Source organism: Pseudophryne corroboree, chromosome 2, assembly GCF_028390025.1.
Source record: "Pseudophryne corroboree isolate aPseCor3 chromosome 2, aPseCor3.hap2, whole genome shotgun sequence".
NCBI lineage: Eukaryota > Metazoa > Chordata > Amphibia > Anura > Myobatrachidae > Pseudophryne > Pseudophryne corroboree.
In genome coordinates, this window is record NC_086445.1 from 267,491,179 (window position 1) to 267,505,597 (window position 14,419).

The 14,419-nt window shown below is 50.7% G+C and overlaps 1 protein-coding gene across 3 annotated transcripts in view; it reads right to left on the bottom strand.

Annotated features, from left to right (window-relative positions):
* The window catches only part of ITM2B (integral membrane protein 2B), a 153,909-nt gene that overhangs the window by 13,336 nt on the left and 126,154 nt on the right, over nt 1–14,419 (bottom strand). The gene's annotated exons all lie outside the window — the stretch shown is intronic.

The following is a 14,419-nucleotide window of genomic DNA, read 5'->3' on the forward strand; positions in this document are numbered from 1 at the left end:
CAAACCCTCTAACCAGGAAGAAGATTCAGCACTAGGAGCCACAGGAACGAAAGTGAAAGTGGAGACGGACGCTGGGAAGCACCTCAGGAGACGCAGGTAACAGCTATGTATAGGGGGAGTGGCGCGGCTGACAGTCCCGGCTGGGTCTGAAAGCTAGTGTCACTTTCCCCGCAGAGACAGGCCCGCTTCCCTCTGTTCTGGCTAACGGACGGCGTCTGTAGTAACAGGCGCTTTCCGGCTGCACAGTCGGAGGTAGAAGAGCGGCCGGTCCGGAGCGATCAGCATACCGATCCCTTTGAGTCCTTTCCCCCCATTCATCCACCAGGGGTACCCCGCTCACTGTATACGCCGCTGGAACCAAGGATCCCCTCTAAGTTGTTCTGCTTCAAACAGACTTTTTTCCAAAACAGACTTATTTACTAAGTTGGAGCATTACCAGGCTGGGACTGTATCAAATGTTTACAACTGCATGCAGATATAGACAGTGATTTCATTCTTGGTACAAAACGAGTAAGTGGGACGCCACGCTCGTCGCAGCACCAAGTTTGGACTTTATAAAACAGTGTTTTTGCATGTTCACGAAAAATAAGTTTTTTTTCTTTCTCCTTTATTGTATTTTGTATTTTATTTCATTTATATTCTTTTCTTGTTTATTCAGATATTTCTGGTACATTATTAGATTGCAATAAATGTTCTTCTCTAATTTTGGGATATACAGTCACATTATTCATAGACCCAGTGAATTAGACATCGTTAGTGATACATTCTCAGGCGCAGTTGCATAACCCTTTTCCTTCTGTTCTTGACTTGTGAGGCTGCGGGTTTAGCCTCATCTGCAACTCTGCTGCCACCACCATTATCCATACTAGGAGAGCGCAGGATACCTAAATATTAACCACATTGACAGCATTTACAGATACTAAAAAGCAGTTTACAGCATGCACAAAACAATCACAGTCACCTAGAATATAATAGAATATTCCTATGGCCAGGATACTGCCTAGATTCAAAAGTTTCAGTATGAAGACAGTGAATCAAAGCTCACACGTCAGCACTGTTCACATTCCACGTGTGGGGGCCGGGGGCAGATTGCTGCTGAGCTACAAAGTGAATTGCCCCCTTAAGACTTTTTCTAGGAGCGGAATCTGATGGTACTGTATGTATAGAGTGATTCCACACCACAATTTATGTTTCAAAAGTTCTACGATTGCCATTAGATATAAAATAAGATTTTAAACCTACTGGTAAATCTTTTTCTCCTAGTCCGTAGAGGATGCTGGGGACTCCGTAAGGACCATGGGGTATAGACGGGCTCTGCAGGAAACATGGGCACTATAAAGAACTTTTAGTATGGGTGTGCACTGGCTCCTCCCTCTATGCCCCTCCTCCAGACCTCAGTTAGAGAAACTGTGCCCAGAGGACATGGACAATATGAGGAAAGGATTTTGTAATCTAAGGGCAAGATTCATACCAGCCCACACCAACCACACCGTATAACCTGGAATATACGCAACCAGTTAACAGTATGAACAAAAACAGCATCAGTCAACGACCAATCTCAACTGTAACATAACCCTTATGTAAGCAACAACTATATACAAGTCTTGCAGATTTAGTCCGCACTGGGACGGGCGCCCATCATCCTCTACGGACTAGGAGAAAAAGATTTACCGGTAGGTTTAAAATCTTATTTTCTCTTACGTCCTAGAGGATGCTGGGGACTCCGTAAGGACCATGGGGTTTATACCAAAGCTCCAAACCGGGCGGGAGAGTGCGGATGACTCTGCAGCACCAATTGAGCAAACGCGAGGTCCTCATCAGCCAGGGTATCAAACTTGTAGAATTTTGCAAAAGTGTTTCAACCCGACCAAGTAGCTGCTCGGCACAACTGTAATGCCGAGACGCCTCGGGCAGCCGCCCAAGAAGAGCCCACCTTCCTAGTGGAATGGGCCTTTACCGAATTTGGTAACGGCAATCCAGCCGTAGAATGAGCCTGCTGAATCGTGTGACAGATACAGCGAGCAATAGTCTGCTTAGAAGCAGGCGCGCCAACCTTGTTGGCTGCATACGGGACAAACAGAGCCTCTGTCTTCCTAACCCTAGCCATCCTGGCTACATAGATTTTTAAGGCCCTGACTACATCCAGGGACTTGGAGTCCTCCAAGTCACTCGTAGCCACAGGTACCACAATAGGTTGGTTCATATGAAATGAAGAAACCACCTTAGGCACAAATTGAGGACGAGTCCTCAATTCCGCTCTATCCACATGAAAAATCAAGTAGGGGCTCTTGTGAGACAAGGCCGCCAACTCTGACACCCGCCTTGCAGATGCCAAGGCTAATAACATGACCACCTTTCAGGTGAGAAATTTTAATTCAACCGTTTGAAGGGGTTCAAACCAGTGTGATATAAGGAACTGTAACACCACGTTAAGGTCCCATGGTGCCACTGGTGCACAAAAGGAGGCTGGATGTGCAGCACTCCCTTTACAAAAGTCTGGACTTCTGGGAGAGAAGCCAATTCCTTCTGAAAGAATATAGATAGGGCCGAAATCTGCACCTTAATGGAGCCTAACGTTAGGCCCATATCCACTCCTGTCTGTAGGAAGTGGAGAAAACGGCCCAGATGGAAATCTTCCGTAGGAGCATTCTTGGTTTCACACCAAGATACATACTTCCTCCAGATACGGTGATAATGCTTCGCCGTTACCTCCTTCCTAGCCTTTATCAGAGTAGGGATAACTTCCTCTGGAATACCTTTCTCAGCTAGGATTCGGTGTTCAACCGCCATGCCGTCAAACGCAAACGCGGTAAGTCTTGGAACATGCAAGGCCCCTGCTGCAACAGGTCTTCCCTGAGAGGAAGAGGCCACGGATCTTCTGTGAGCATCTCCTGAAGATCCGAATACCAGGCCCTTCGAGGCCAATCTGGAACAATGAGTATTGTCTGTACTCTTTTTCGTCTTATGATTCTCAGCACTTTTGAGATGAGAGGCAGAGGAGAGAACACATAGACCGACTGAAACACCCATGGTGTCACTAGGGCGTCTTCCTTCACGTCCAGTGACTCCACAAAATCCCCTCCTTCCAGACTGGATATCACAGCCCGGAGTGATTCCATCTTGAATTTAAACTTTTTCAAAGGCAGGTTTAGGGATTTTAGATTTAAAATGGGTCTGACCGAACCATCCGGCTTCGGGACCACGAACAGGGTTGAATAGTACCCTTTTCCCTGTTGGACCAGGGGAACATTGACAATCACTTGCTGTTGACACAGCTTTTGAATTGCATCTAATACTACTTCCCTCTCCGGGGAAGAGGCTGGCAAGGCCGACTTGAAAAATCGGCGAGGGGGCACCTCTTCGAACTCCAGTTTGTAACCTTGGGATACAATTTCCAACGCCCAAGGATCCACGTCTGACTGAACCCAGACCTGGCTGAAGAGTCGAAGACGTGCCCCCACCGGCGCGGACTCCCTCACTGGAGTCCCAGCGTCATGCGGTGGATTTAGCAGAAGCCGGGGAGGACTTCTGCTCCTGGGAACTAGCCGAAGCAGGTGCTCTCTTACCTCTACCCTTACCTCTGGCAAGGAAAGAGGAGCCCCGACCTCTTCTGGACTTATGCGACCGAAAGGACTGCATCTGATATTGTGGAGTTTTCTTTTGCTGTGGGGGAACAAAAGGCAAAAATGTAGATTTACCCACGGTAGCTGTGGAAACCAGGTGTGCGAGACCATCCCCAAACAAAACTTCACCCTTGTAAGGTAAAACCTCCATATGCTTCTTCGATTCGGCATCACCGGACCATTGGCGGGTCCACAGAGCTCGTCTCGCCGAAACTGCCATGGCGTTGCCTCTGGAACCAAGCAGCCCCACATCTCTTTGAGCGGCTCTCATATATAAGACTGCGTCTTTAATGTGACCTAAAGCCAGTAAAATGGTATCCTTGTCCAGGGTATCAATGTCAGCTAATAAGGTATCTGTCCACGCTGCCACTGCGCTACAAACCCATGCTGATGCTATTGCCGGCCTGAGCAAAGCACCCGTATGTGTATAAATAGATTTTAAGGTAGTTTCCTGTCTACGATCTGCAGGATCCTTGAGGGCTGCGGTGTCTGGAGACGGTAGCGCCACCTTCTTGGACAGACGCGTTAAAGCCTTGTCCACCCTGGGCGAGGATTCCCACCGTACCCTGTCCTTTGCAGGGAAAGGATACGCCATAAGGATCCTCTTGGGAATGTGCAGTTTTTTTTGTCTGGAGTTTCCCAAGCTTTTTCAAATAATTTGTTCAGTTCATGAGATGGAGGAAAAGTTACCTCCGGTTTCTTTTCCTTATACATGCGCACCCTCGTGTCAGGGACAGCGGGTTCATCTGTGATATGCAAAACATCTTTTATTGCCATAATCGTATAATGAATACTTTTGCCCACCTTTGGGTGTAACCTTGCCTCATCATAGTCGACACTGGAGTCAGAATCCGTGTCGGTATCAGTGTCTACTATTTGGGATAGGGGACGCTTTTGAGACCCTGACGGGCCCTGTGACCCAGTCAAATCCGTGGATTGACTCCCTGCTGTTTCCCTGGACTCAGCTTTGTCCATTCTCTTATGTAATAAGGTCACATTTGCATTTAAAATATTCCACATATCATACCAATCATGAGTCGGCGTTGCCGACGGAGACACCACAATCACGTGCTCCACCTCCTCCTTGGATGAGCCTTCCGCTTCAGACATGCCGACACACGCGTACCGACACCCCCACACACACACAGGGATATATCTATAAGGGGACAGTTCCCCAACAAGGCCCTTTGGAGAGACAGAGAGAGAGAGTATGCCAGCACACACCCAGCGCCAACTGGAACCAATTCCCAGATAAAGCGCTTTTATATATATTAACTGTGATATACACTCACTGCGCCTACATGTGCCCCCCCCCCCCCCCCCCCCCCCTTTTCAGCCCTGTATCACCGTCCAAAAGGGGAGAGTCCGGGGAGCCAGCTTCTCTGCAGATCACTGTGGAGAAAATGGCGCTGGTTAGTGCTGTGAGACCAAGCTCCGCCCCCTCAGCGGCAGGCTTCAGTCCCGCTCAAATGTACAAATAATGGCGGGGAATGTATATATCTATTGCCTCCGCAGCCCATATATTAAAAATGCCAGTACAGAGGTTTATATTGCTGCCCAGGGCGCCCCCCCTGCGTCCTGCACCCATCAGTGCCTGTCAGTGTGTGTAATGTGTGGGAGCAATGGCGCGCAGCGTTACCGCTGCGCACTTACCTCAGGGAAGATCTGAAGTCTTCTGTCGCCTTTGAAGTCTTCTTTCTTCTTATACTCACCCGGCTTCTATCTTCCGGCTCTGCGAGAAGGACGGCGGCGCGGCTCTGGGACGAACGGCGGGGGGAGACCTGCGTTCCGATCCCTCTGGAGCTAATGGTGTCCAGTAGCCTAAGAAGCAGAGCCTATCACTTAAGTAGGTCTGCTTCTCTCTCCTCAGTCCCACGATGCAGGGAGCCTGTTGCCAGCAGTGCTCCCTGAAAATAAAAAACCTAACAAAATTCTTTTATCAGAGATACTCAGTAGAGCTCCCCTGTAGTGCATCCAGTCTCCTCTGGGCACAGAATCTAACTGAGGTCTGGAGGAGGGGCATAGAGGGAGGAGCCAGTGCACACCAATACGAAAAGTTCTTTATAGTGCCCATGTCTCCTGCGGAGCCCGTCTATACCCCATGGTCTTTACGGAGTACCCAGCATCCTCCAAGACGTAAGAGAAAGAAAGCTTTTGTAGCCTTGTCTATATAAAACAATATACTTATGATATTGTCTAAACATGATAAAAGTATATTGTGAAATAAAATAAACGACATTTTTGTTAGGAATCCCATTGCAGTAATAATGGTCACTTAAAAAAAAAAAAAAAGATCAATCACATTTACTGAATAAGTAGCTCATTCGGATGGCAGTATCAAAAGACTGCAACAATTCCCAACTGGACACAAACTTATCTGTTTCATAAGCAGGGCCCTCCCAACACTTTGTGCACCTGCATTTATTTTGTCCACCTTTCCCTCAGTTATGTGTGCCCTAATTACCTACTGTCTGGCAGTGCGGATCACTGTGGTGTATTACAAATCAACAGTAACAAAAACGAGATTTATGGTAAGAACTTACCTTTGTTAAATCTCTTTCTGCGAGGTACACTGGGCTCCACAAGGACTGGACAATGGGGTGTAGAGTAGGATCTTGATCTGAGGCACCAACAGGCTCAAAGCTTTGACAGTTCCCAGAATGCACAGCGCCGCCTCCTCTATAACCCCGCCTCCCTGCACAGGAGCTCAGTTTTTAATTAACCAGCCCAATGCAGTAGCAGGAAAAGAGACGACAACGATTAGTAGCCACATACACCACACTCTCACGACAAGAGAAGTGTCAGCGGCTAATGCCATACCAACCCAAAGAAGCTAAGTGCGTCAGGGTGGGCGCCTTGTGGAGCCCAGTGTACCTCGCAGAAAGAGATTTAATAAAGGTAAGTTCTTACCATAAATCTCGTTTTCTGCTGCGGGGTACACTGGGCTCCACAAGGATTGGACAATGGGGATGTCCTAAAGCAGTTCCTTATGGGAGGGGACGCACTGTAGCGGGCACAAGAACCCGTCGTCCAAAGGAAGCATCCTGGGAAGCGGCAGTATCGAAGGCATAGAACCTTATGAACATGTTCCCAGAGGACCACGTAGCCGCCTTGCACAATTGTTCAAGGGTCGCACTACGTTGGGCCGCCCAAGAAGGTCCAACAGACCGAGTAAAATGGGCCGTAATGTGAGCAGGAGCTGACAAACCAGCCTTCACATAAGCATGTGCAATCACCATTCTAATCCATCTGGCCAGGGTCTGCTTGTGAGCAGGCCAGCCACGTTTGTGAAATCCAAACAAAACAAGGAGAGAATCAGATTTTCGAATAGAAGCAGTTCTCTTCACGTAGATACGGAGAGCCCGTACCACATCCAAAGACCGCTCTTTGGGAGACAAATCAGGAGAGACAAAGGCCGGAACCACAATCTCCTGATTAAGGTGGAACGAAGAAACCACCTTAGGTAGATAGCCAGGACGAGTCCTAAGAACCGCCCGGTCACGGTGAAAAATCAGATATGGGGAACTACAAGACAAGGCACCAAGATCCGACACTCTTCTAGCAGAGGCAATAGCCAGCAAGAACACCACCTTAAGGGAAAGCCACTTAAGGTAAGCTGAACCCAGGGGTTCAAACGGAGGCTCCTGCAACGCCTCAAAAACCACCGACAAGTCCCAAGGAGCCACAGGCGGGACATAGGGAGGTTGGATACGCAACACACCCTGAGTGAAAGTATGAACATCAGGTAAAGTTGCAATTTTTCTCTGAAACCACACCGACAAGGCCGAAATATGAACCTTGAGGGAGGCCAAACGCAGGCCTAAATCTAGGCCCTGCTGCAGAAAAGCCAAAAGTTTGGCTGTACTAAACTTGGAAGCGTCATAATTATTAGATGCGCACCAAACAAAGTAGGAATGCCAGACCCTATAGTAAATCCGAGCAGAAGCCGGTTTCCGGGCCCGCAACATAGTTTTAATGACCTCTTCAGAAAAACACTTAGCCCTCAAGACGGAAGCTTCAAGAGCCACGCCGTCAAAGACAGCCTGGCCAGGTCCTGGTAGACACAGGGGCCCTGAACGAGGAGGTCTGGGCGTTGTGGAATCAGAAGTGGACGCTCTGACGATAGGCCTTGCAGATCTGAGAACCAGGGCCGTCTGGGCCACGCCGGAGCTATGAGAAGCAGATTTCCTTTTTTCTTGCTAGAACTTCCGAATTACCCTGGGCAGGAGTGACACCGGAGGGAACACGTACAGCAGCCGAAACCTCCACGGCACCGCCAGCGCATCCACGAATGCTGCTTGAGGATTCCTTGTCCTTACTCCGAAGACCGGAACCTTGTGATTGTGTCGAGACGCCATCAGATCTACATCTGGAAGACCCCACTTTTCCACTAGGAGTTGAAACACTTCTGGATGGAGGCTCCACTCGCCGGCATGCACGTCCTGACGACTGAGAAAGTCCGCTTCCCAATTCAGGACTTCCGGAATGAATATTGCCGATATGGCCGGTAGATGGCGTTCTGCCCAACGTAGAATCCGTGAGACTTCCTTCATTGCCAAACGGCTTCGACTGCCGCCTTGATGATTTATGTAAGCGACTGTGGTGGCGTTGTCCGACTGTATTTGAACAGGACGGTTCTGAATTAAATGCTGGGCCAGGTTCAACGCATTGAAGACCGCCCGCAATTCCAGAATGTTGATCGAGAGGAGAGATTCCTCCTTGGTCCACCGACCCTGAAGGGAGTGTTGCTCCAGCACCGCGCCCCAACCTCTTAGACTGGCATCTGTCGTCAACAGGACCCAGTTGGTTATCCAGAAGGGACGGCCCCTGCACAACTGTTGGTCCCGGAGCCACCAAAGTAGCGACAGACGGACCTCCGGAGTCAATGAGATCATGTGAGACCTGATCCGGTGAGGCAGGCCGTGACACTTGGCTAGAATCAGCCTCTGGAGGGTGCGAGTATGGAATTGAGCATACTCCACCATGTCGAATGCTGAGACCATGAGGCCCAGCACCTGCATTGCCGAATGTATCAACACTTGCGGACGAGAAAGAAAGCAACGAATACTGTCCTGAAGCTTCAGGACTTTCTCCTGAGACAAGAACAACCGCTGGTTGCGAGTGTCCAATAGCGCTCCCAGGTGCACCATGCTCTGAGCAGGGACCAGGGAGGATTTCTTCCAGTTGATGAGCCACCCGTGGGCTTGTAGAAACTGGACCGTCATATCCAGATGACACAGGAGAAGTTCTGGGGAATTTGCCAGGATTAACAAGTCGTCCAGGTATGGCAGTATCCTGACCCCTTGACGGCGGAGTACCACCGTCATCACCGCCATTACTTTGGTGAAAACTCGCGGAGCCGTTGTTAAACCAAAAGGTAACGCCTGAAACTGGTTATGAAGGTTGCCAATAGCGAACCTCAGGTATTGCTGATGTGACGCTGCTATAGGAATATGCAGGTAAGCATCCTGCATATCCAGGGAGACCATGTAGTCCCCAGGTTCCAAGGCCAGAACTATAGAGCGAAGGGTTTCCATACGGAAATTGGAAACCTTCACAAACTTGTTCAATGCCTTGAGGTTGAGAATGGGCCGGGAGGACCCATTCGGTTTCGGGACTAGAAACAGCGGAGAATAGTAACCCCGGCCCCTCTGAGCAAGAGGCACCTGTATAACTTCTGTATCCAGGAGGGTCTGTACCACCGAATGCAGAGTGTTTGCCTTTGTCTGGTCCGACGGGACGTCTGTCTGGCAAAATCGATGAGGGGGTCGGTTTTTGAATGCTATGGCGTAACCTCGAGTGACGACTTCCCGTACCCAGGCATCTGAAGTGGTCTTCAACCATTCCTGGGTATACCCTAGAAGCCGGCACCCCACCCTGGGATCCCCCAGGGGGAGGTCCGCCCCGTCATGCGGCAGGCTTATCGGTCTTGGAAGCTGGCTGACGGGCAGCCCAGGCTCTTTTGGGCTTCGGCTTACTAGGTTTGGAAGTGCGGGCCTGCTTGTGGTACGCCTGACCTTTTGCTTTACCTGAAGGGCGAAAGGACGTACCCTTTAGCCTTCGACACAGAAGGAGCGGTATTTGGTAGACAGGCAGTTTTGGCAGTAGCCAAGTCAGCCACTATCTTATTTAAGTCCTCCCCAAACAGAATATCTCCCTTGAAAGGGAGTACCTCCAGGGTTTTTCTAGAGTTCAGATCCACAGACCAGGATCTCAGCCACAATATCCGGCGAGCCAGGACTGACGTAGTAGAGGCCTTGGCTGCTAGGATACCGGCATCCAAAGCCGCCTCTTTAATATAGCGAGAAGCTGTGACAATATATGACAAGCATTGTCTAGCATGGTCAGAGGAGATTTCAGTATCTAACTCCAAGGCCCACGCTTCAATAGCCTCGGCAGCCCATGTAGCTGCAATAGTGGGCCTTTGCGCAGCACCCGTGAGGGTGTAAATCGCTTTCAGACAACCCTCCACACGCTTATCCGTAGGCTCTTTTAGAGACGTGACGGTAGTGACAGGCAGAGCTGAGGAAACCACCATCCTGGCCACATGTGAGTCCACTGGAGGAGGCGTTTCCCAATTCTTAGACAGCTCTGGCGCGAGGGGATAGCGAGCCAGCATCTTCTTGTGAGGCACAAACTTCGTACCCGGGTTTTCCCAGGGTTCCTGACGTATATCCTAGTGTTCACTCTAGGATTTTTTTAGGGCAGGGTGCTGATCACGGGTAGGGCACATTTTTCATTCGGGAGGGCACATTTTTCGTTCGGGAGGGCACATTTTTCAGTTAGAAGGGCAAAATTAGGTACATACTATAATGCTTGGTCCTCCCATTCCCACATGATAAAGAATGGGCAGTGCGCGCCAAAGGCGCGCAGCAAAAATTTAGGGGCGTTGTTTTTCGTGGGGAAGGGGCATGGCCACATAATAGTGGCAATTCACATTACACCACACAGTAGTGCAGCTAATACACACTGCACCAGGTAGAACCTCCTATACACACTGCGACAGGTAGAGCACGTTATACATATTGCGCCAGGCAGAGCACATTCTACACTTTGCGCCAGGCAGAGCACGTTATACACATTGCACCAGGTAGAGAGCACTGAGACACACTGCACCAAGTAGAGAGCACCGAGAAACATTGCACCAGGTAGAGAGCACCGAGAAACATTGCACCAGGTAGAGAGCACCGAGAAACATTGCACCAGGTAGAGAGCACCGAGAAACATTGCACCAGGTAGAGAGCACGTTATACACATTGCACCAGGTAGAGAGCACTGAGACACACTGCACCAGGTAGAGAGCACTGAGACACATTGCACCAGGTAGAGAGCACTGAGACACATTGCACCAGATAGAGAGCACTGAGACACATTGCACCAGGTAGAGAGCACTGAGACACATTGCACCAGGTAGAGAGCACTGAGAAACATTGCACCAGGTAGAGAGCACTGAGACACATTGCACCAGGTAGAGAGCACTGAGAAACATTGCACCAGGTAGAAAGCACTGAGAAACACTGCACCAGGTAGAGAGCACTGAGGCACATTGCACCAGGTAGAGAGCACTGAGAAACATTGCACCAGGTAGAGAGCACTGAGAAACACTGCACCAGGTAGAGAGCACTGAGAAACACTGCACCAGGTAGAGAGCACTGAGAAACACTGCACCAGGTAGAGAGCACTGAGACACATTGCACCAGGTAGAGAGCACTGAGACACATTGCACCAGGTAGAGAGCACTGAGAAACATTGCACCAGGTAGAAAGCACTGAGAAACACTGCACCAGGTAGAGAGCACTGAGACACATTGCACCAGGTAGAGAGCACTGAGAAACATTGCACCAGGTAGAAAGCACTGAGAAACACTGCACCAGGTAGAGAGCACTGAGACACATTGCACCAGGTAGAGAGCACTGAGAAACATTGCACCAGGTAGAGAGCACTGAGAAACACTGCACCAGGTAGAGAGCACTGAGAAACATTGCACCAGGTAGAGAGCACTGAGAAACATTGCACCAGGTAGAGAGCACTGAAAAACATTGCACCAGGTAGAGAGCACAAGACACACTGCACCAGGTAGGGCACATTTTTGATCTCCGCTTTTTTTGTGCCAATCTTACATACTGGGGGCTGATGCTGCGGGTCACCCCTCACACACCGCGGAGCTGGTTGAAAATGGCCACAACACTGATCCATGTACACAGAGGAGGGAGGGCTGGGTTTGTCTCGGCGGGAGAGGCAAACCCAGCCCTCCTGTCTCATCAGATCATGAGCAGACCTATAGTCTGCTCACAGAGGAGGGGAGCTGCGACGGCTGACAGCTAAGGACGGGCGGGACGCGGAGGTCTCTGTCTCTCATGCAGGGAGACACAGTGATCTCGCTGAGCCAAAAAAAAAGTGGGTCCCAGGGACCCCTCAGTTTTAAAAATTTGGGTCCTACTTCAGTTTCTGGGTCCCACAGCAACGTATGCTTTTGAGATCCCCTTATGCCTCCCCACATAGCATTAGACCACCCCACATGGTAGATAGCAGTTATGGCAGTATTGGGGGGCAAATAGAGGGTTAGGTGCAGGTAGTGCTGTAGGCAGTGTTAGGGGTAGGGAGGCATCAGTACCCAGGATTCGGTGCTTCCTGCTCCCCGTCAACTTTTAAGATCAGCTTCTCTGTGTCCTTGTTGAAGCCCTACCGCTATAACACGAGGTGTGTGCGTATGCTGGGCACTGCTTTGGTTTGGGGATTGTTTGTGTGTATGCTGAGCACTGTGTGGGTGTGGCAGTTGTGTCTATGCTGAGCACTGTGTGTGGATATGGGAGTTTATGTATGCTGGTCACTGTGTATAGGGGGATGTATCCTGGGCACTGTGGGTATGGAGTACCCATATGCTAGGCGCTTTGGGAAGGGGGGGGGGGGGGGGGGGATGAGCAATGTGTGGGTATGGGTTGTGCGTATGATGGCCACTGTGCGGGTGTGTGGGTATAGAGGGTGCTATGAGCATTGTAAGTGTGTATAATGAGTACTGTGTGGGTATAGAGCATTATGAGAGCTGTGGGGGGTGTATAATGGGCACTGTGTGGTATAGGGGTGTGCATATGATGGGCGCTGTGTGGTATAGGGGTGTGCATATGATGGGCGCTGTGTGGTTTGGGTGTGCGTATGATGGTCACTATGGGGGTGTGCATACTGGACATTGTGTGGGTTTAGAGGGTTTTATGAGCTCTGGCGGGTGTATAATGAGCACTGTGTGGGCATGGAGTGTGTGTATGATGGGCACTGTGGGGGTGTGAATACTGAGCACTGTGTGGGTATGGGGGTGTTTATAATGGGCACTGTGTGGGTATGTGGGGTATAATGGGTGCAGTAGTGGTGGTAGCAGCAGGGGACAGGATAGGTGCAGTAGTGGTGGTATCAGGGGGCATGATGGGTGCAGTAGTGGTAGGGGGTAGGATAGGTGCAGTAGTGGTAGCAGGGGGTAAGATAGGTTGCGCAGTGGTAGGAGGCAGGATGGGTGCAGTAGTGGTAGCAGGGGGTAAGATAGGTGCAGCAGTGGTAGGAGGCAGGATGGGTGCAGTAGTGGTGGTAGCAGGGGGTAGGATAGGTGCAGTAGTGGTAGCAGGGGGTAAGATAGGTGCAGCAGTGGTAGGAGGCAGGATGGGTGCAGTAGTGGTGGTAGCAGGGGGTAAGATAGGTGCAGCAGTGGTAGGAGGCAGGATGGGTGCAGTAGTGGTGGTAGCAGGGGGTAAGATAGGTGCAGCAGTGGTAGGAGGCAGGATGGGTGCAGTAGTGGTGGTAGCAGGGAGTAGGATAGGTGCAGTAGTGGTAGCAGGGGGTAAGATAGGTGCAGCAGTGGTAGGGGGTAGGATAGGTGCAGTAGTGGTAGCAGGGGGTAAGATAGGTGCAGCAGTGGTAGGAGGCAGGATGGTTGCAGTAGTGGTGGTAGCAGGGGGCAGGATGGGTGCAGTAGTGGTAGCAGAGGGCAGGATGTGTGCACTAGTAGTTGGGACGCTGGGGGAATAAGATGCAGCGTAACAGGAAGCGCCCTCACAGGTATAATGTGCAGGTATTGGCCATGTTATTTAATAAATATAGGAAAGGCCCGCCTGCACGTTTGTGAAACGAAAGATTTATCACCATTCCCCCAGGTCGCAGCGCTCTGACCTCTTGGTACTTTGCAGTCGTGGTGCCCGACCGCACTGACATGTCCCGCTCGGCCCCAGCTCATGTTCTCTGCAGCAGACCCACCGGGCTGCCCCTGGTGAAAGCGCTCCTCTCCTCCTCGGCTCCCTCCTGCATCTTCCATTCTCCTGTCATCGTGATGTCCGCGCCCGGTTGCCACCAGCACATTCAATGGGTTGGAGATCAGCGCAGGGAGGAGGGACCGACGTCTCAGGTGGCGCTTGGATTGGGAGACGCTGCCGGCAGCGATTGGATGTTGAGAAGCTGCCGGCGGCTATTGGCTGGTGAGGCAGGGCTTGGGGATTTCTATTGGCTGTGAGGCGGCTGTCAGCAAAAAACAGCGCGTCCTGCGGGACCCGCTCACTTTTAAAATCCGAGTCCCTCTTTGCGATCACTGCAGTGTGGTTAATGTGTCCGGCGGGCAGCAAAGTGCGGGGCGGGAGGGCGCACACAAACGGGCAGGGCGGCATTCAGGTGTCTAAAAAAGGGGCAGGGCGCAGCGCCCTGTGAAAGACACCTAGAGTGAACACTATATCCACTAGGTGGTCAGAGTGAGGTAAAACTTGTTTAACCACCTTCTGACGCTTGAACCTATCTGGTTTCTTAGGAGGGACGAATGGCTC